Raw genomic sequence first — 20,743 nt, 5'->3', positions numbered from 1 at the left:
TCCAGACCTTGGGATTAATACAGTTTCAAAGGCTCTCTTTCCCAAGTAGTGGAAATAATACATACAGAATTTCAAGGGCTCCCCTCCTCCTGTGCTATCATGGTTTTTCTTGTGATTTTTGGAACACCTGGCAATCTTACCAGACCAGGCTCAGGACAGCTGAGTTAATTGATGAGACATTCCTCCTTTTGTCTCTAGACTCCTGTTCTAAGTTCAATTGCAGTGGGCGGGGTCCCTGCTTTATTTCCCTTCCGGCCTCTCAGTCCTAACTGCTACGTAACAGGGACAAAAGCACTTTTAAAAAGAAATTATACAACCCTCATATAAATGCAAGCCATAATATGATACCCACCCTGGCTGGTTTAGCTCAGTGGATTGAGCGTCGGCCTGCGAGCTAAGTGTCGCTGGTTCGATCTTCCAGTCAGGGTACATCAGAGAAGGAAAACTCTGACTCCAAAAAACCTCCGCTGCCTTGCGGCATACCTCTTCAGGGGAAAGGCTAAGGGAGTAAACCCCGACAGAAAATCCGGAGCCGGAGTCCCTAAGGCGGTTTGACGTTGTAGTCAACACCGGCAACTCCTGCGGCGCACCTGAAGCCAAGCTGTATTGACTCCGTCTTTCCCTTGGATCCTTCAGCTGCGAAGAGAGGGGGGGTCTGCTGCATGGGCAACAGCAGACCCTCCATATCACCCTGCCCAGGCTCTGTAGCTTCAGCGTCATCGCAAGACGTCGATTCAACACGGGAGGAGACAGATACCATGTCACTCCCGAGTCGGACTGCACAGCCATTCTCGGCGGTGCAGATAGACTCTTAAGAAGCTACACCATCGTCTCTCGAGACGGACGGCTGCCGACGACGAGGAATATGATACCACTATGTATCTATCCAAAGTGGCTACAGTGGAAAAGATAGACAATATTAGAGTTGGCAAAGGTGTGAAGCAGTCATACCTCTTACTGCTGGTGGGAATGTCAGCTGCTATAACTACTTTGGAAGACTACTTGGCAATGTCTGCTAATGGTGAACATATGCATACCCTTTGACCCAGCAATTTTATTTTTAAATTTACCCGAGAGAAAATGCATTTATTCATCAACAGACATATATTAGAATATTCACATCAACACTACTTAGAATAACAAAAGATTGAAGAATACTCAAATGAATAAACTGTGGTATATTCACATAGTGGAATATGATATGGCAATGAAAATTAATGATCTACAACTGTGCAAAACAATATGCCTGAATTTCACAAGCAAAAAAGTTGAGAGACCAGACACAAATGAGCGCACACTGCATGATTCCATTTATATTACAGTACAAAATCAATAATTAGACATCAGGTTGGCAGTTATCCTTAGTACAAAAGACATATAGTGACTGGACCGTGCACTAGAAGGACTTCTGGGGTGCTGATGTTACAGAAACAGGGGAGTCCAAAAATCCCGAGTTTGCGGCTGGGGGATGGGGAGAAGGAAGCAGCTTTTAGAATGCCTCCACATGCCTGAGGCTGGTGGCTAGTGTCTTTTTTATGCAAAATGGCTTTAATGCATCCAAAGCCTCAGGTAGATGGGAGGGGTCTTGGACCAGGGTACGGTATGGAGAAAGCACACAGAGCCTGCATGAGGTTCTATGAATGATCAGAACTGGTTACCACACCCACTGCATCAGAGGACATAGCGAGGGATTTAAAAATAAGCGGCAGACATTTTAGCCGGGCTGACTGTGCGGATTTGACTGAGGCTGAGGCTGGGCCTGACGGTGCGGATTTAACTGAGGGTGAGGCTGACTATGTGGATTTAACTGGGGACAGGCTGACCATGTGAATTTAACTGGGACTGACGATGCTGCTTTGAAAAGGAACAGACTGACCATGCGGATTACAAAAGGATAACTATGCAGTTTACAAGGAGGCTGAGAATCCACGAGGTTCTGGATTAAAAGCTGGTGGACCCAGTAACGAGGTCTCCCCAGTCAGAATTGAATGATTGGCAGCTACTGGTAAAGCTGAACTGTGTTTGGAAAGTAGGGAAACGGTTTCTCTAACTTTCCTAAAACTAGCCTGGTTTGGTAGCGGGGAGGCAAGGATATGTGTTTACGGGTGTTTTAAAGAACATAAGACTTAACAACAGAAATCCGCAAATAACTAAATCTATATAACTGTTAAATAAACAACTCTTTTTCTTTTCACTAAACTCTGGTATTGAGAGTTATAATTTTGGCGGCGGGCAATCGGGCCCCTAACTAAAGAGCCCGTGGGTTTGTTTTCAATTGGAGCAGCCCGGGGGCTCTGTAACACTGACACAGTTCTGCTTCTTATCTACATACTAGCCACGCAGGTATTTTTAGTTTGCAAAAAGTGTACACAACTTTTTCATTAGGCAAATTTTGTTTATGAGATAATATGAAAAGCATCATATTGTAATAGAATCAGTAGAAGTGAATTTTTGTGCAGCTAATGACACTTAAGCTTCAGGGACCCTGTCAGCTTCCATGGGACCCTGTAAGTGCTGGGAGTTCCTTAGAGTGGTGCTGGGTTCTAGGTGCAGTGAGAAAGAGGTTGCAAGACAAAAACATTTCTTTACAAACATTTCTGGTTTAATTGCCAAAAAGGGTCTCAGAAGAAAAGGACCTGAAATGCCAGTCCTCCAGTAATTTGTTGTATTCTTATTCTAAAAAATATTCATTTCATGCCTAATTTTGTATTTATTTTTTAATTTTTTTCTTAAATATGAACCCCTCCCCCCACTGCAATTCACCAGTGTATAAACTTCAACTGCCAACTTAGATCACTTCTGAGGAATTAGAAGACCTTGTTCCAACCCCTAGCTATGGTTTGATTTTTATCACTGGCATCAAGTCTTTCAGTTCTTTTTTTGTTTGTTTTTTGCATTAATAGGCTTTATTTCTATTCAAGAAAAAATGCCTTTAGTACTTAGACTAAATAATCAAAGTTTACCAGTCATTGATTCAAGTAAAAATGGTGTGCTATTAAAAAAAAAAAAAAAAGCAGCTATTGGAGCTTGCAACACAAAGATTTACAGGTGCTTTTTCTGAAGACCTTGTTACTTTAGTATCCAGAAGTAATTTATGTGTATTTTCTATTCATCACACAAAATGTTAAAAGGACTTGTATTCAATAACATTAATGGTTTTTGCTAAGTGTTTTTAAGGATATTCTAAACCTTTTCCTTTTTTTCCTTTCTAACATATGTGTGGCAGGGTAGGTAGGATACAATGACTTGATTCATACTAACAGTTTTACTCACCTGGGCTTCTGCAGCATCTATGCAAATGTCAGTGTACGTGTTCCAAGATAAATTATGAAATTCAAAAAGTGTTTACTGCCAATTATTCAAATAAAAGATACCCTTTGATGATTAGTAATGATACCAGACAGATACAGGCAAAGTAACAAGTCCAGCAAAATCTGTAGGTCTGCCTATTTTTTAAAGGTAAATTTACAGTTCTACATCTATTTTAAATATTTAATTTATTTTTCTTTAAACTGCAATCTCAAAATGAAACTACAAATTACCTGAAAAGTTTTTGTTACATAAGGTACAGGGTAGTTTATTAACATCTATAAGGCCAAGGAAAATATACATTTTTTTATTTTCTTATTTTACGTTGTATCCAATTTCTTTTAGTAGTTTACTTTCTTCCATGAATCAGAGAACCCTGATATCTGTTTCATCTTTTTTTGGCATCTTTTAAACATAGTACAGCTGTGGGTTGAGAAAGCAATTCTGCTACTTTGCCAACTATCCATCCATTTCCCATGTTGTTCAATCCTTTGTGTAAATTCAAATTTCGTCTGGGTTCATTTTTTTTCTACACCTCTTCCTTTAACATTTCTTGTAGTGCAGCTTTCTAGTGATGAAATTTCTCAAGTGTTTAGTCTAGAAAAGTCTTTGTCATCTCAATTTTTGAAATTTTTTTTCTCTAGCTATAGAATTCTAGGTTGACTTTTTTTTCAGAAAATGATTTTGCTTTTTGTTTTCTACCTTGCATAGCTTCTGAGAAGTGTGCTATTATTTATAGCTTTGTTTCTCTATAAGTAATGGGCCTTCTCTTTTAAGATATTGTTCTTTACCACTGCTGAAAAGAACTTATTGTGTGTTTTGGTGTGGTTTTCTTCACGAGTCTTCTACTTGCTAGGCATTGAGTTTATTGGATATGAAGGTTTACACTTTTTGTCGATTTGGAAATTTTTTAAAATTTATTTTCATTGTATTTTTATCCATTACCAATTATCCCCCTTATACCTCTCCTTCCCCCACAATTACCACACTGTCCATGTCCATGGGTCTTTTTTCCTTTTTGCTTGATGCCTCCACCCCTTAACCCCCACCCCCAGAGTGGTCAGCCTGCTCTCTATGAGTCTATCTCTGTTTTGCTTGTTAGTTCAGTTCATTAGATTCCACATATGAGTGAAATCATATGGTATTTGTCTTTCTCTGACTGGCTTATTTCACTTAGCATGGTGTTCTCCATGTCCATCCATACTGTTGGAAAGGGTAAATTTTCTACTTTTTTATGGCTGAGTAGAATTCCATTGTGTAAATGTCCCATAGTTGTTTCATCTATTCATCTACTGATGGACACCTGAGCTGCTTCCAAATCTTGGTGATTGTAAATAACACTGCAATGAACATCATGGTGCTTATATTCTTTCAAATTAGTGTTTCAGGTTTCCTCCAATATATTCCTAGACGTGGAATTGCTGACTTGTAAAGCAGTTCCATTTTTAATTTTTTGAGGTAGCTCCATATTGCTTTCCACAGTGGCTGCACCAGTCTGCATTCCCACCAACAGTGTAAACAGTTTCCCTTGCTCCACATTCTTGCCAGCACTTATTGTTTGTTGATTTATCGATGATGGCCATTCTGACTGGTGTGAGGTGCTCTGTCACTGTGGTTTTAATTTACAATTTCTCTGATGATTATGGACATTGAGCATCTTTTCATTTGTCTGTTGGCCATCTGTATGTCCTCTTTGGAGAAGTGTCTATTCAGGTCCTTTGCCCATTTTTTAATTGGATTGTTTTTGGGGTTTTTTTGATGTCGAGTTTTATAAGTTCTTTAAAATTTTTGGACAGTAACTACTTATCAGATATACTGGGAAATATGTTCTTGCATTCAGTAGTTTGTCTTTTTATTTTGTTGATGTTTTTCTTTGCTAATACCATAGTAATCAAAAGGGCATGGTGCCGACATAAAAACAAGACACATAAATCAATGGAACAGAATAGAGAGCCTAGAAATAAACTCACACCTTTATAGTCAATTAATACTTGACAGAGGAAGCAAGCACATAAAATGGGCTAAAGATAGTTTATTCAGTAAATGTCATTAGGTAAATTGGACCGATACATACAGAAAAATGAAACTAGACCACCATCTGTGCCACACACAAGGATGAATTCAAATGGATTAAAGACTTAAATGTTAGACCTGAAACAATAAAAATCCTAGACGAAAACATAGTCAGTAAGATCTCGGACATTGCTCATAGCAATATATATCTGATATATTGCCTCAGGCAAGGGAAACAAAAAAATAAACAAATGGGACTTCCTCAAACTAAAAAGGTTTTGCACAACAATGGGAATTTTTTACCTATGACTTTTTCAAATATTTTTCTTCCTATCTTTCTGTAACTGTAATTACACTGCTAGACTACTTGATATTTTCCCAGGTCACTAACATTGCACTGATTTCTTTCAATCTTATTTCTCTATGTTTCATTTTGGATAGTTTCTATTGTCATATCTTCAAATTCACTAGGTTTCTTCTGCCATGTCTAACTTGCTGTTAATATCATCCAGTTTATTTTTCATATCAGATCATGTATTTTTCAAGTCTACTAGTTTTCGTAGTTCTTTAAAGAAACTTTCAATTCCCCACTCATCATGTTCAAATTTTCCATTACATTCTGGAACATATAAAATATATTTATAGTAACTTTTAATATTCTATTTGTGTCATTTCTGTGTCTATTTTTATTAATTTGATTTATTTCCCTTTTATTATGGGTTATATTTTCCTGTTTCTTTGTGTGAGTGCTAAGTTTTATTAGACAGCACGACTTTGAATTTTGAAGATGCTGGATTTTACTATGTTCATTTAAATGTTGTTGGGTTTCGTTTTGGGATGAGGTTAAACTACTTGAAATTAATCTGGTACTCTTGGGGCTTGTTTTAAACTTAATAGTGTGGGTCCAGAGCAGCCTTTAGTTAAAAGCTGGCTTGGCTCCATTATTAAGGTAAAGCTTCTCTGAGAACTCTTATCTTATGCCCAGTGTATTGGATGCCTCTAGTATGTTAGACAGTCTTTCCACTCACTGTTCCCAGACTGTGTGTGGATTAAAGATTGGTCTGCTTCCTCCTTTTCAGTAGTTCTTCCCCTGATTTCTGGTAGTTTCCTCATACATATTTACAGATCAGTACTCAGCAAGAGACTTCAGGCCAACCTTCTACATATCTCTGCATAACTCTATATAGCTGCTACTGCTGCCTCCTCAATTTTGTCTTCAAATTCTAGAAAATGGCCTCCTCAAACACTAAACTGTTTCTTCAGTGTAGTGTGATTTCTGGCTTCTAACTGGGTACCCTTCCATATACTATAAACTAGAAACTCCAAAAATAAACTTGAACAAAATAAGGTTTACCATCCTTTTTTTCTTCTTTTGCAGGGTTACTGATCTCTGTCCTGTGCTGACTGTTGTCCGGTGTCTCAAAACTATTGTTTTACATATTTTGTACAGTTTTGTATTTGTCATGGTGGAAGGGTAAATCTGGTCCCTGTTACTCTGTAATGGCTGGAAATAAAACTTACTTCAGAGTGTTTTTTTTAAAAAATTGGAATTCATTACTCAAGAAGACACAAACTTTCCAGTATTATCACTGAACTACTCACCTCTCAGGATGGTCTTAGAATGAACAGTTTCACAAACATTTATATCACTTGCCTGGTCTCCAAAGATGGCTGGGTTTCCAGCTCATTTATATTGTCACTTTTTCAGTCTGCTTTCTCTTATAATTTTTTGCTTACAACATGAGTTATAATAGCAATTGTTCAAAGAAAAAAGACAACAATCATATACATAGCAACCCAATCCAAAAAGACAAAAAGACACTTTTTGCATAGAAGCCAAAAAAACCTGCAGACTCCTCATACCCAGATATATATATAAAAACAAAACTCTTAGCTTCTCTATGATATTTACATTCCAGATACTTGAAGTTTTCCCAGAAACAGTAGGTAGGTATTTGATTTATATTTGCTTTACAGGCCCATTTGTGTGGCTTTCCTAAAGCACAGAGGCAATCAGCTCTAAAGGAAGAGGTAAATTTAACCTCTTAAGAAGGAAGGCATACTTAAGACTTTTAAATGGCATTTTCCCAGTCTGTATTTATCAAGAGTTCAAAAGCATCTTGTAGTCCAATGTGTCACCTTTTTGCACACATGAGTATAGTAGTAAAATATTTGGTCTTTGCCACGGGTTTCTGGCGCATATCTCCTAAAGCCTTGGAATTTTCTTAGAGATAAGGCAGTCCCCTAGATAGCTTCAGGATGGGGGCTGGTCACTAGAAAAATCATTAACTAGTATCCCTGTCTCCATCCTAATCCAATGATTTGAATCATGATTTCAAACTTAAAAACTCAGCATATATATTATATATCAGAATTAGTAGCATGAAAGATCAAGTTGAGAAAAATCTTAAAAGCAAAGAACAAAAATACAAGCTGATGGAAAGTATGAAATAAATGATACATACAGAAGACCCAACAGTGAGTAACAGGAGTTACAAAAGGAGGAAGAATAAAAGATGGAGTAGCTTCAACAATTAAACATTTTATAGGAAAAAAAATTTCCTGAACTGTAGAAAGATATTCATCTACAGAATAAAAGAGCTCACTCAGGAAGGACTGATGAAGAAAAACACTGTTGTGGAAAATAAGATCATATACTCAAAGTAAGTTATTTTAACTCAAATAACTCGAAACTTAAAATAAGACTATTGATTACTAAAAATTACATTACAGAAAACAAGGGGAGTTCTCACCAGCTATAGCATATCAACCATAACCTATTTCTTCATAATTCAAAATTATCATGGTTTCCTTTTATACAACAGCCCAATTAAAGCCCAGTTCCAAGAATCACATTTTATTCAACACTGAAGAAAGGACCTCAATGACGGTTTATGAGAAAGGGAAATATCAGCAGTCACAAATTAGGAAACAAAACCCCTGAAAGAGATCCCAATATACAATTAAAAGGGGTCAAAGAATCCATTCATTAATACCTTAAGATCATATCATTTTGTTGATATTTTAACTTCTCTTCTCCACATACTGACTTTTAATGCTTGCTATCTTGCTATAGATATATTAGAAATAACGTACTTAAGTTTCTGAGTTTCAAGGATGGAGAAAAAGAGTCTTAAATAGATTCCCTGGAAAAATAATTGATCAGAAGGAACAAGAATTAGACCCAAACAGACTTTTCACTTATAATATTAGAAGCTAGAAGAAAATTTAGTGTCACTTATAGTGAGGAAAAGGACTATGATCTAATAAGTAATACAACCAACATATTTAATTATCAATTTCAAGGAAAGGTATTTGGAAATATGTGAATATAAGGTGTTTGGAAATAGAATATAGCATTCAGCACAACTGAGAAAATAGTGAAGGAAAGGTCTGTATTCAAGCAACAAACGAAAGAAAATGCAGGCATCAAGACATGGAAAGATAAACTAAATGAAAGAGTGATGAGCTCTGGCACATCTGATACCTAAAGAGAAACCCAAAGATGCAGAGTGGCTGAGTATGTGTAATGTAAGTAATAACTGTCAGTTTCTGAAATAGACGTGGACACTGCAAGGGAACCCTGAAAACAGACTATAAGGGCAATTAAAATAGATGAGCAAATCCTAGGAGCTTGGGAATGAGGATAGGGAAATAAAAGTGTTGTAAAGGCCTCATCCAGTGAAGGAATAGAATACCTGGCAAACACATAGTTTGTGTCTTATTTTCATATAATCCTTACTTTCATAGGAATTTCATTTTGAGTGTTTGAAAATGATAATCCGTTAAATACAAAAATACAATAGAATTTTGTAATTGGAAAGACAGAAAAGATAAGTAATATTAATGGTCAAACAGGAAAATTAAGGAAAATATTTTAAGGTAAATAAGGGAAATATTTTAAAAATGCAAAGTAGGGTGAAAGAAATAAAACATATAAATGATTAAATTTTCCAATATATAAAACAGATTATCAGATTGGGTTAAAAAAAACACCAAAACCTATCAATACATTTCCTTTAAAAAAAACCACATTTAAACAAAGTAGTGAAGAAATGTTGAAAATGGCAAAAGAAGGAAGCACCTGCATTCAAAAAAGGGAGGAAAGGCAACATTAATATCAGATAAAATGAAAATTAAGGTTAAAACTACTAAACAAGATGAAGATTATTCAGTGATAAAGACCCGGTTTACAAAGTTACTGTAACAGTTATAAGCCAGTTTTAAAGTATTATTTCTCGGTTTCAAATTTACCCTTCTATATTTTGCTTTATGATGCTGGAACCAGAACTCTGAAAACTACCTTTTTGTTTGTCAGCTTACTTCCTGTTAATCTCTGGCAATAAGGAATAATGAAGTGTAATTATAAAACAAAATGGAGCAAAAATAAATTATTCTTTTTCTTACCATTTCCTTGTTCCTATTAGCATCTCCCCAGTAAAATGTCACTCTGACACTGGCATTTCCTTAGGATAGCAGTACTCAACTCTAGTTTAGTTTTTCAAACACCTTGCTGATTGTGTCTCCTCCATGAAACTGACAGCGATGGTCACTCCAGCTTTTCTTAGTGCTCACTCCCAACCCCATGAACTCAGAAATGCCAGCACCAGCCAAGCAGCACATCCTTCTTTGTTCTCCAGCTCTAGATATGGTAGTTGCTTCCAGCAATTTTTAGCTCTGTGATTGTCAAGAATTCCTATTATACCTTTCAGTTCTTTAATATCTAACTAATTTTTTTATATTAAATTATATCACTTAAGTGATAATGTGGGATTCTGAGAAGGTAGTGGTCAAGATGATGGCATATGTTTGAGATCTTTTGAAATTTCACATAAAAACAGGCATTACCACTAGGTAACAAAGTAAAAAAAAAAAAAAACCAAGTAATAATTACAAACAATCAAGGAAACAAGGTCACCTTGCAAGCCTCAAAATACAGGTAGATAGGGACAAGACATCAGTTGTCGTAAGACCTATATCTTATCAGTGTCTCTCAGGGAAAAGCAGAGTAAAGTAATGGGGCATCTGATGGGCCTGAGAACAGAAGTAATCCATACAACTCAAAGTTAATCACTGGAAATCATGGCAATTTGATTTCTTAACAGCAGCTAAAACTAGGAGACATTTAGCATATTCTAATAATTAGAGGTAAATTTTAAGATCTGGCTAGCTCCCATAAATGCTCATAATTGACCCAGTAGGATTCCCTTCAAGTGCAAGGCCTCATACTGAAGAGAAACTCCTGGGATAAAACATTGCTCAGCACTGGAACAACAAAGATGAATGAAATGAAGGTTCAGATAAAATGGAGAAGGAAATAGAGCTAGAAACTGCACCAAGCAAGCCATCATAGTTTTACTAATAAATATATGAAAACAACAAGAAGGGAGCTTATAAGAAGAAAAGCTATCTAAACCAAATCTTATTTTAAGAACTCATGAAAATTAGATCTACATAAAAATAAGCACTAGAAAACTATTGACGTCAAACACCACACAAATTAACTATAAGAAAAGGTGACAATAAGAAACAGAATAACCCTACAGGCGAAGAAACCACACTAGAAAAACATATGCAGCATACATGCAAATTGAAAATACCATCAGAATGAGCTGAAAGACATTAAAAGATACAAAAAACAAAAATCAAAATTAGGAAAACTCAGAAATAGCTGATTTAACAATTTTTTTAAATTTCAGAATTACTAAACTGGAAGAAAGAACACATAACACACATCAAATACAACAAATAATGCCTTATAAGAAATAGTAAATTAAAAAAAAAAATGAAGAGATAAAAAGGATTTGAGAGAAAATAACAAATACTGACAATATAAAAAGTAGATTTAGCATACAGGTATGGGTACTAGAAAGAAATCTTGGAAATACAACACATATTAAAAACTTGCTGAAACTATTATTGTAAAATATACATTAAAAGAGCACACTGTTTGTTATCTGAGAATATTAACACTGAACAATGAAGACCAAAACATATTCTAGTAAAATTACTGTACTTCATAGAAAAAATAAAAATCCTTTGAGAGTCTAAGAAAATATGCATATATTTTATAGGGGCATCAAAATTTATCAAATTTTTAACAGCAATGTTTTAATTAAAGAAGAAGTGAAATAGCACATTTGAGATACTCAAATGGGATAAAGCAAATGAGTATGATATATTCTAAAGCTATCATTTTGTGTGACCTTGAGAACAAGAATTCTCAGTGTGGAATAAAGGAGATGCAGATGTAAAATAACAAAAAGGATAAGTAAAAACCTTATAGTGCTGCATTTGTGAAATCCTAGAAAAAAAATCACCAATCAGTAGCAAAGAGCAACCCTAGCTTCTAGACTATTATTTTGATGACATACCTTTTTATTTTTTAAGAAAATCATAGGTTCTTGATGAAATGACTGATTCCAAGTCCACAATACAAAATGTACTGTAACATCTAAAAATACTACATAGCAGAGAAACAACCGACATCACAAAGGTCTCATCCAAAGGATTCAGAAGTAACATTGAGGCCCTCACTGGCCATAGATTATATAAAAATTATGTGACTTGAAACCATTCAGGTATGTTTAAATTTGTGAGTTCATAATATTAAACACCTCAAAGATGGTTGAGAATCTATTGAAAGTGATCCATGTTCTGGAAGGCCTGCAACAAGCAGAACACCTGAGGATGTTGAACGTGTATAGGCTACAATAAACAAAAATGGGTGACTGACAGTGCAAGAACTAGAAGCTAATCTGGGATTACAAAAATTACTGTGTGTGAGACACAGGATCTTGGCATGAAATGTGTCATGGCAAAATTCGCTCCATAGCTTCTGCTACCAGACCAGAAGGAACATTGTGCTGCAGCTGGGAGAACTGTGTGAGGTCCCAAGGTGCCTGTTTTGAAGGGGACTGAAGCATCATTGTCCTATGTACAATGTTTCTTGTATCTTGTATCTTCTCCAATAAATGTCTTTATTTTTCATAGTGCAGAGCTGGATACTTTCTGGACAGGCCTCATATGTTATGTTAAGGTACCAAGTTACAGAGGCCAGAGGAAAGTAATAGTCATAAATCATTGTGTTACAAATAAAAGCAAAGAAGCAAGCATTCATTTCACCTTTCCTAAATGCATCATACCAGTTGGTAAATATTAATTTAGCAAGTGTCTTATAAACTTGTTTCACCTAATATATAACCACATTAAGATATCAATATTTTGCAAACACCAATGAATTAATAAATGTAGGCATTGAGCACAAATGGCTACTAATATCAAAATCAAGTGAAAACAAGTTATACCTTCCTTCAGATGAAAGATGATAATCTTAACAATGGGATAAAATGTAGTTTTATCAAGCTTCTGGGTCCTGAAGAAAGTATGCAAGAAAAAAAGAAAAAAATATAGAACATGTTGAATTATACCATGAGTATGTGATCAGCAAAATCCAGACTCTGAAAAACCAGACAGGCAGAAAGCTCAGTTCTTCAACAGATAAATAGTAAAGAAAAGAAAGGAATGGAAGCAACACTTGTATATAGAAAGAGACTTAAAAGACAATTCAAGTTAACAAAAATGGGTAAGACTATACTATAGTGTCTAGGGATACCTACTTGGGTGATCTAAAAACTCCAAGAAAATTAGTATTACAAAAGTTGAGATGATGGATATGGGTGGGAACAGGCTGTAAATAGAAAAGTGCACACAGAGGCTTCTAGGATGGCTAACCGGTTTCCATTTCTTGGATAGGTTGGTGGTTATAAGGGTATTATCGCAGACCATTTGAGCTGCTATAACAAAATACTACACTTAGGTAGCTTATAAACAACAGAACTTTATTTCTCACAGCTCTGGAGGATGGAAGTCCAAGATCACAGCACCGGCATGGTTGCATGAGGGCCTTCTTCAGGGTAAGTTGCAGACTTTTGTATCCTCAGTAGGCAGAGAGGACTAGGGGGCTCTCCGGAGCCTCAGGTATTCATCCCATTCATGAGGATTCCACCCTCATTACTTAAGCACCTCCCAAAGGCCCCACTTACTAATACCATCACCTTTGGGGGTTAAGGAAACTGAAAGAAAAGTAAATGAATTCATATTTATATATCAAGATTTCAACTCAATTCAGTAATTGGTAAAATAAATTGACAGAAAAATTACCATTTGTAGAAGACATGACCATCACCCTGCTTAACTTAATTGAAATATAGAAAAAATAACATCCCCAAAAGAATACATGTTCTTTTTCAGTGAACAAGAAATATTCATAAAAATACATGATATATTAAGCCATAAATTAAGTTCTAATAAATGTAATCAGTCATAAGAATGTATTTTCTGACAATGAAATTAAATTTTAAGACAATGTCAAAATTACCTGAAAATAAATACCTAAATATTTGAGAATTATACTACACAATTCTAAATAACCTATGGTTCAATGAATAAATAACATGTTAAATTAGAAAAATATGTTGAACTGAATGAAATGAAATTATTTTGGAATTACAGTGAAAATAACATTAAAATTTACAGTGTATAGCTGAAGTGATTCTCAGAGGGAATTTGTAGCTTTAAATGCTCATATTAGAAAAGAAGAGAAATTTAAAAATCAGTGATCTAATTTTGTATTTTAAAAAGAAAAAAAATTAAACCCAACATAAGTAGAGGAAATGAAATATGGAACAGATTAATGAATTAAATAAAAATAGAGAAAAATCAGTTCAACAAAAAAACTAGTTCTCTGAAAAGATTAATAAAATTGATAAACCTCTTCATAGACTGATCAGAAAAAGATGAAGGCAGACAAAAATTACCAAAGACAGGAATGAAAGAGGAAAAAACTCCATGAAGACTATATACAATAAAAGAATAATCAGGACATATTTTGCCCCCCAACATGATAATTTAGGTAAAACTGAAAATTTCCAAAAGGTCAAATTAACAAAACTGGCACAGAGTGAAAAGTAAGCATATGAATAACTCTCCTATTTACATAAAATTCATTTTTTAAAAATTTTCCCCAAGCAGAATACCAGTCCCTTATGGTTGGACTGGTAAATTCAAGCAAATATTAAAAGAAAAGCAACACAAATCTTATGCATTCTCCTTCAGAAAATAGTAATGAAAATTTCCAACTCATTTTATAAGGCCAGCATTATCCTAATATCCTAAAACCAGACGGAGACATTACCAGTAGACAGAACTACAGATAAATAGCCCTCATGAACACAGATGCAAAAATTCTTACCAAAGTAATGTAAATCAAACCCAGCAATACATAAAAATAATATATTATTACCAAGTGGAATTTATTCTACAAATTCAAGATTGATTTAACTTTTTAAAATACTGATATTTAACTTGAAATGAATTATACCTCTAAACATAAAAGCAAAAACAAAACTTTTTAGGAGGCTACCTCGGAGAAAATCTTCACTTAACTGAGGTAAACAAAGATTTCTGAGATACAAAACCAAAAGTTTCTATCATAAAAAAAGATTTGTCAAAATTAAAACTTTATGCTCTTCATTTTTAAGGTTTTGTTATAAATTTTATAGTTTAATAACTTATTTAATAAAATATGTAAAATTTATTTTATAAAGTGAGAAGTTAAAGTGGCTGGCGAGTTGTTACAAAGAACTAACGACGTTAGTACGTGAACGTAAATTGGAGGCACCGTTGTGGGAGAGAAACTGACACGACTTCAAAATTCGGCAAAAGCGGTGGCAGATCCAAGATGGCGGCCAGCAGGAGGCTGATGAAGGAGCTGGAAGAAATCCGCAGATGTGGAATTAAACACTTCCGAAACATCCAGGTTGATGATGCTAATTTATTAACTTGGCAAGGGCTTATTGTCCCTGATAACCCTCCATACGATAAGGGGGCCTTCAGAATCGAAATCAACTTTCCAGCCGAGTACCCATTCAAACCGCCGAAGATTACATTTAAAACTAAGATTTATCACCCCAACATCGATGAAAAGGGGCAGGTCTGTCTGCCGGTAATTAGTGCTGAAAACTGGAAGCCAGCAACCAAAGCCGACCAAGTGATCCAGGCCCTCATAGCTCTGGTGAACGACCCTCAGCCCGAGCACCCTCTTCGGGCAGACCTAGCTGAAGAATATTCTAAGGATCCTAAGAAATTCTGTAAGAACGCTAAAGCATTTACAAAGAAATACGGGGAAAAGCGACCTGTGGACTAAAATGTGCCGCGATTGATGCCAGCGAGTGTGAGCAGAGATGCCAGCAATGCACTGACACCTACAAAGGAGAACTCTGGAAAACTGACACGTGTCACCGTTTGTGGCAGTTACTAACTTTCTACAGTTTTCTTAATTAAAACTGGTCTACATAACCTATAAAGAAAGGATTAAAAATTTAAGATGTTCCAAACAACAACAAAAAAAAAACCTTTATTTGGAAGGATAGGACCACACTTCATCCCAAAATACAATGTCAAAGTAGCTATGTTTTAAGACTACTTTGAAATCTACAAATGTTCTTTGGTAAACATTTATTTTATGATAACAACTTTCCTATTCCTTCTTTTCCAGTTTCTTCTTATTTATCAGCTATTGATTTACAATGCTCACCCAGTTATCCTTACTTGTTTTTCCTTGCTTGAAACCATAGAGGTTCAGAAAGATTCCATGGTGATAACTGTCTTTCTTCTTTTCCTTTCTGCTTCTCCACTCAGAATTGTTCTTATTATCCATTTTATAGGTGTAAACCTGTATTAAAATGTGTTTTGTTATAACACAGTCACAGTCTTGGTTCCTTTTGGAGTGGTTTCAATAAATATTTTACTATTATTTAAGTTTTGCCATTGTATCTTCATTTTTAATTTGTTTTATAAGTTTAAGGTTTATAGCACAACGATTTGACTTACATATTTGTGAAATGATGACCATAATTGACTTTAGTTAACAACCAACGTCTCATATAGATATGAAAAAAAAAAAAATGTTTTTTCCCTTGTGGTGAGAGCTCTTAGGATTTATTCCTGTTAACAACCATATAGCACAATGTGTTAACTATAGTCATCATGCTCTACATAACATCACTTTTACTTATCTTGTAACTGGCAGTTTGTACCTTTTGACCATCTTAATCCAATTTCCCCTTCACTACAACCACCACCACCACCACCACCACCCTAGGTTGCCACAAATTTGATCTCTTTTTCTAAGAGTTTGTTCTGTTTTGTTTTTAAGATTCTGCATATAAATTATATCATATATTATTTGTCTTTCTCTTATTTCACTTAGCAAAATAATTAATGCCCTCAAGTTGCATCCATGTTGTTGCAAATAGCAGGATTTTCTTTTTATTGCTAAATAATATTCCTTATATATATCACATTCTTTATTCATTCATCCTTGGACACTTAGGTTGTTTCCATAGCTTGACTATTTTCAATAATGCTGTTATGAACATGAAGGTGCAGCTATCTATTTGACAGTGTTTTGTTTCCTTCAGATATATTCTCAGAAGTAGAATTGCTAGATCATACAGTAGTTCTGTTTTTAATTTTTTGAGTAACCTCCTTAATGTTTTTCAAAGCAGCTGTACTGATATACAATCCCACCAATAGTGCACAAAGGTTCCCTTTTCTACACATCCTCACCAGTGTTTGTTATCTCTCATCTTTTCAATGATAGCCACTCTAACAGGCATGAGGTGATATGTTTTGTGGTTTTGATTTGCATTTCCCTGATGGTTAGTGATGTTGAGCACCTTTTAATGTACTGTTGCTCATTTATGTGTCTTTTTTGGAAAAATGTCTACTTAGGATCTTTGCCCATTTTTTAATTGAATTATTTGTTTTGTGCTATTGAGTTTTATGAGTTCTTTATATATTTTGGATATTAGGCCTTTATCAGATATATGGTTTGCAAATATTTTCCCCTTTCATTCCCTATGTTGTTTTGTCTCTTTGTTGATTTTTTTTTTTTTTTGCTGTGCAGAGCTTTTTAGTTTGATGCAGTCCCACTTGTTTACTTTTTATTTTGTTGCTTGCGCTTTAGGTGTCATACCAAAAAAATCATGGGCAAGACCCATGTCAAGAAGCTTTTTACTATGTTTACTTCTAGGAGTTTTATGGTTTCTGGTCTTATATTTAAAGTCTTTTATGCATTTCAATTTAATTTTTGTGAGATGTATAAGGTAAGGGTCTTGTTTCATTTTCTTGCATATGAATATCCAGTTTCCCCAGAACCACTTATTAAAGAGACAGTCTTTTCTCCATTAAATATTTTTGGCTCCCTTGTCAAAAATTTGTTTACTATATGTAAATAGGTTTATTTCTAGGCTCTCAGTTCTTTTCCATTGATCAATATATCTGTTTTATGCCAGTGTCACACTGTTTTAATTACCATAGCTTTATAATATAGCTGAAAATCAGGAAGTGTGATGCCTCTCACTTCATTCTTTAATAGGGTGGGTAACTTCTGCTTTTAAAACCTACCATTAAGGAAATTAAAAGGCAAGCCATAGATTAGGAGAAAACATTATAGCTGTCTATCAAATTATATATATATAAAACAAATAAAGGTATTTATTTATACACTTAATATACATAATATAGCCATAGTTTTAACTATATTTTATCATATTTTATATAAAGTTATATATAAATACTGTGTAAATATATAAGCAGTCAATAAATATGTGAAAAATGCTCACCATTAATAGTCATTAGAAAAATGCTAACTGAAATTCAAATAAATTACATTAATTTTTTAAAAATTGAAAGTATTAGAAAATAAGCTTTCAACTAAATTAAAGTAAAAACAAAACCTTATAACAAACTTTAAACAGTTAAAAGAAGAAAACAAAATAATTTGACAGGGCTAAGACTAAACATATCAGATGAATAAATTTAAATGAATAAATATGCCTAATAAAGAGAAAACTCTTAGAATGAATCACAAAGTCAAACCCAAGTATAAGCTGTAGATTAAACAGATTTATCTAAAACCAGTTTAATCCAAAAAGATTGAAAATTAATATTTGGGCACAGACATTTCTGCAAATGCCAACATAATGAAAATAGGAAATTTTTGTACATATTTATATATATCAATTTCTTTGCAGAAATTGCCAGAAGCTTTTTAATGTCATATCCTCTTCCACATGGAGAGACCACCTTTCCCAGCCCAAAGTGCAATATAAATAAGGCCTTATGACTGCATTTTGGCTACAGAACGTGGTAGACAGGATGTACCTACTTCTAGGCCTGACAACAAAATGTTTTGTGTAATTATCTCACATTTTCTCTTAGCCAGTGAAAAGCAAAAGATCCAGCATAAAATCCTGAGGAGGGCATAGAAGATGACTTGAACTAATTTGTTCCTTTCTAAATTTGAATATATAATTGATCATTTACACTTATTCCTCTAAAGAGTATGACCCTCTACACCAGAGGAAAGTATCTCAGTGCCGATTGCTTCATTCTGTGGCTTAGATCTCACGTCCCAGCTATCAGATATCCTTAAACTTCAGGGCAAAGGTAATGTCAAAACATTGCTGTTTAGGGCAATATAAAATCCATTTCTTTCATCTACTTTTCATCATGTAGAAGTTCTGAATCATCAAAGCTTTGTCCAGTTATTAATATTTTCAGGTCAGCTTAACCATTTGATGAGAATGACCTCACCCCCATTATGTTTCTTTGCTCAGTCCTGGCTTCACATAGGGTTCTGGCTTTTGGTTCTTCTGGCAGCTCTTCTCTGCATCTTCATGACCTTTTAACTATAAACTAGTTGCTAACTACTTGTTAACCAGTTGTGCTATTAAATATATTTTTCTTGTTACTGTCTTCTAGTACCACTTTTTAAATCTCTCCTTTAACCCATCTGACACCCCATGATTTTCTTTCTCACAAAGTGGAATTTTCTGGTTTTCTTTTTAAAGATCTTAAGAATTTCTGGCTAGGACATTTATAGTTTTTTTTTTTATATATACATGTATATAGCAGATTATTTTGTCATTGTGACTAGTAATAAAGGCCTAAATTATGTCAATGTATTAAAATGTGTTTGAGCAGTAAAAAAAATCACTACATTTAGGTTTCAAAATCCTATTGAACTGCTCTAAAAACCTCAGCCTTAACTAAATCATTGTTGACAAAATGATGGATGTTACAGTCCTTTAAAAGTTTCCTTATGGGATTATTTAAAATCCCCCTTTCTTCTCCACGATCTGTCTGTACTTCCTTGGCCCAAATTAAATACTGCTTTGGGAGTATGGGCAACATAATGACCTCCCTTGTCTTTTTAGACCATGGCTTGGGTAAAATTTAAAAGGACATCATTGGATGCTAAATCATTTTCTATTACACTTATAAAACTGGCATATATTCCCCAAGTCTACTGCCAATGTTATTCCATATCTAAACTCACCCTATTGTTTTCTTAAAGTGAAAAATAAAAGGTGGTTCATTGTGGAGAGTGTAATCATGTTTTTCTCTTCGAGACTGTACTACCTGATTCAATTTATCTTCTGTGCCTTCTTAACTGTTCCCGAAAGACAGGAGATAGTCCATAGCCAATGGTCCCCTGAAAACAGTATTGTACATCTTCCTAACTAAATTCTGTGCTTTGTTAAATCTAGAGGATTTATTAAAATATTTGCTGCATTACTTTTCTAAGGCATTCATAATAAAGCACCACACACAAGGTGGCTTAAAAAAATAACACCAAAATCTATTGGTTCACAGTTCTGGAGGCTAGAAGTTCAAATCAAGGTGTCTTCTGGGCTAATGCTCCCTCTGAAATTTATAGGGGAATCATGCCAGAAACTTGGCTTTTTTTGTGTGGTGGTGGGAATGTTGGAGGGAGCATTTGTAGTTACAGTGCTCCTGTCCTCTGTCTTTATATACAGTTCTTGTGTCTCCTGCTGAAAGTATTTCTCCCTTTGGAACTGTGACCTCTACACCATCAGATCATAAGGTTGTGGTTAAAGGTAACAAAAATTTTGGTAGTGAATCAATAGGGGTAATAGGGACTGATGCAACTCCCATATTTTCCAGGATGCTGTTTATGTCTAAATCCATCCAATCTATGGTGGTGTTTCTCCCAAAGCCAAGATTCACAGGTCTGGGAATCAAGGAGTAGAAATGAAAATGATCTATTACTATATAATACAAGGCAGGGGCCCCCCAAAATTGAATTTATTTATAAAAAATTGTGTACATATTCCTACATGTTTAAACTTCAGTCACCTTCAAAGTATTCTCCATTTGATGCACTACACCTATCGAGACTTTTTTTCCACTGCTCAAAACAGTTTTTGAATGTGTCAATTGTGTTGCTTTTTGGAGCTTCCACCATTTTTTGTTTCACCTCTTCCACATTTGCAAAATGTTTCCCTTTGAGGACACTTTCTATCTGGGGAAACCAGAAAAAGTTGCTTGG

The 20,743-nt window shown here is 34.8% G+C and overlaps 1 protein-coding gene and 1 pseudogene across 1 annotated transcript in view; both read left to right on the top strand.

Annotated features, from left to right (window-relative positions):
- LOC150021142 (uncharacterized) overlaps window positions 1-20,743 on the top strand; it is a 104,700-nt gene that overhangs the window by 10,341 nt on the left and 73,616 nt on the right. The gene's annotated exons all lie outside the window — the stretch shown is intronic.
- Window positions 15,043-16,143, top strand: LOC150021143 (ubiquitin-conjugating enzyme E2 L3 pseudogene; annotated as a pseudogene).

The sequence above is a fragment of the Furipterus horrens genome, unplaced genomic scaffold, assembly GCF_987537825.1.
Source record: "Furipterus horrens unplaced genomic scaffold, mFurHor1.1.pri manual_scaffold_1, whole genome shotgun sequence".
Lineage (NCBI taxonomy): Eukaryota > Metazoa > Chordata > Mammalia > Chiroptera > Furipteridae > Furipterus > Furipterus horrens.
The sequence above is the reverse complement of the archived record's forward strand: the minus strand, read 5'-3'. Positions and strand labels throughout refer to the sequence as shown.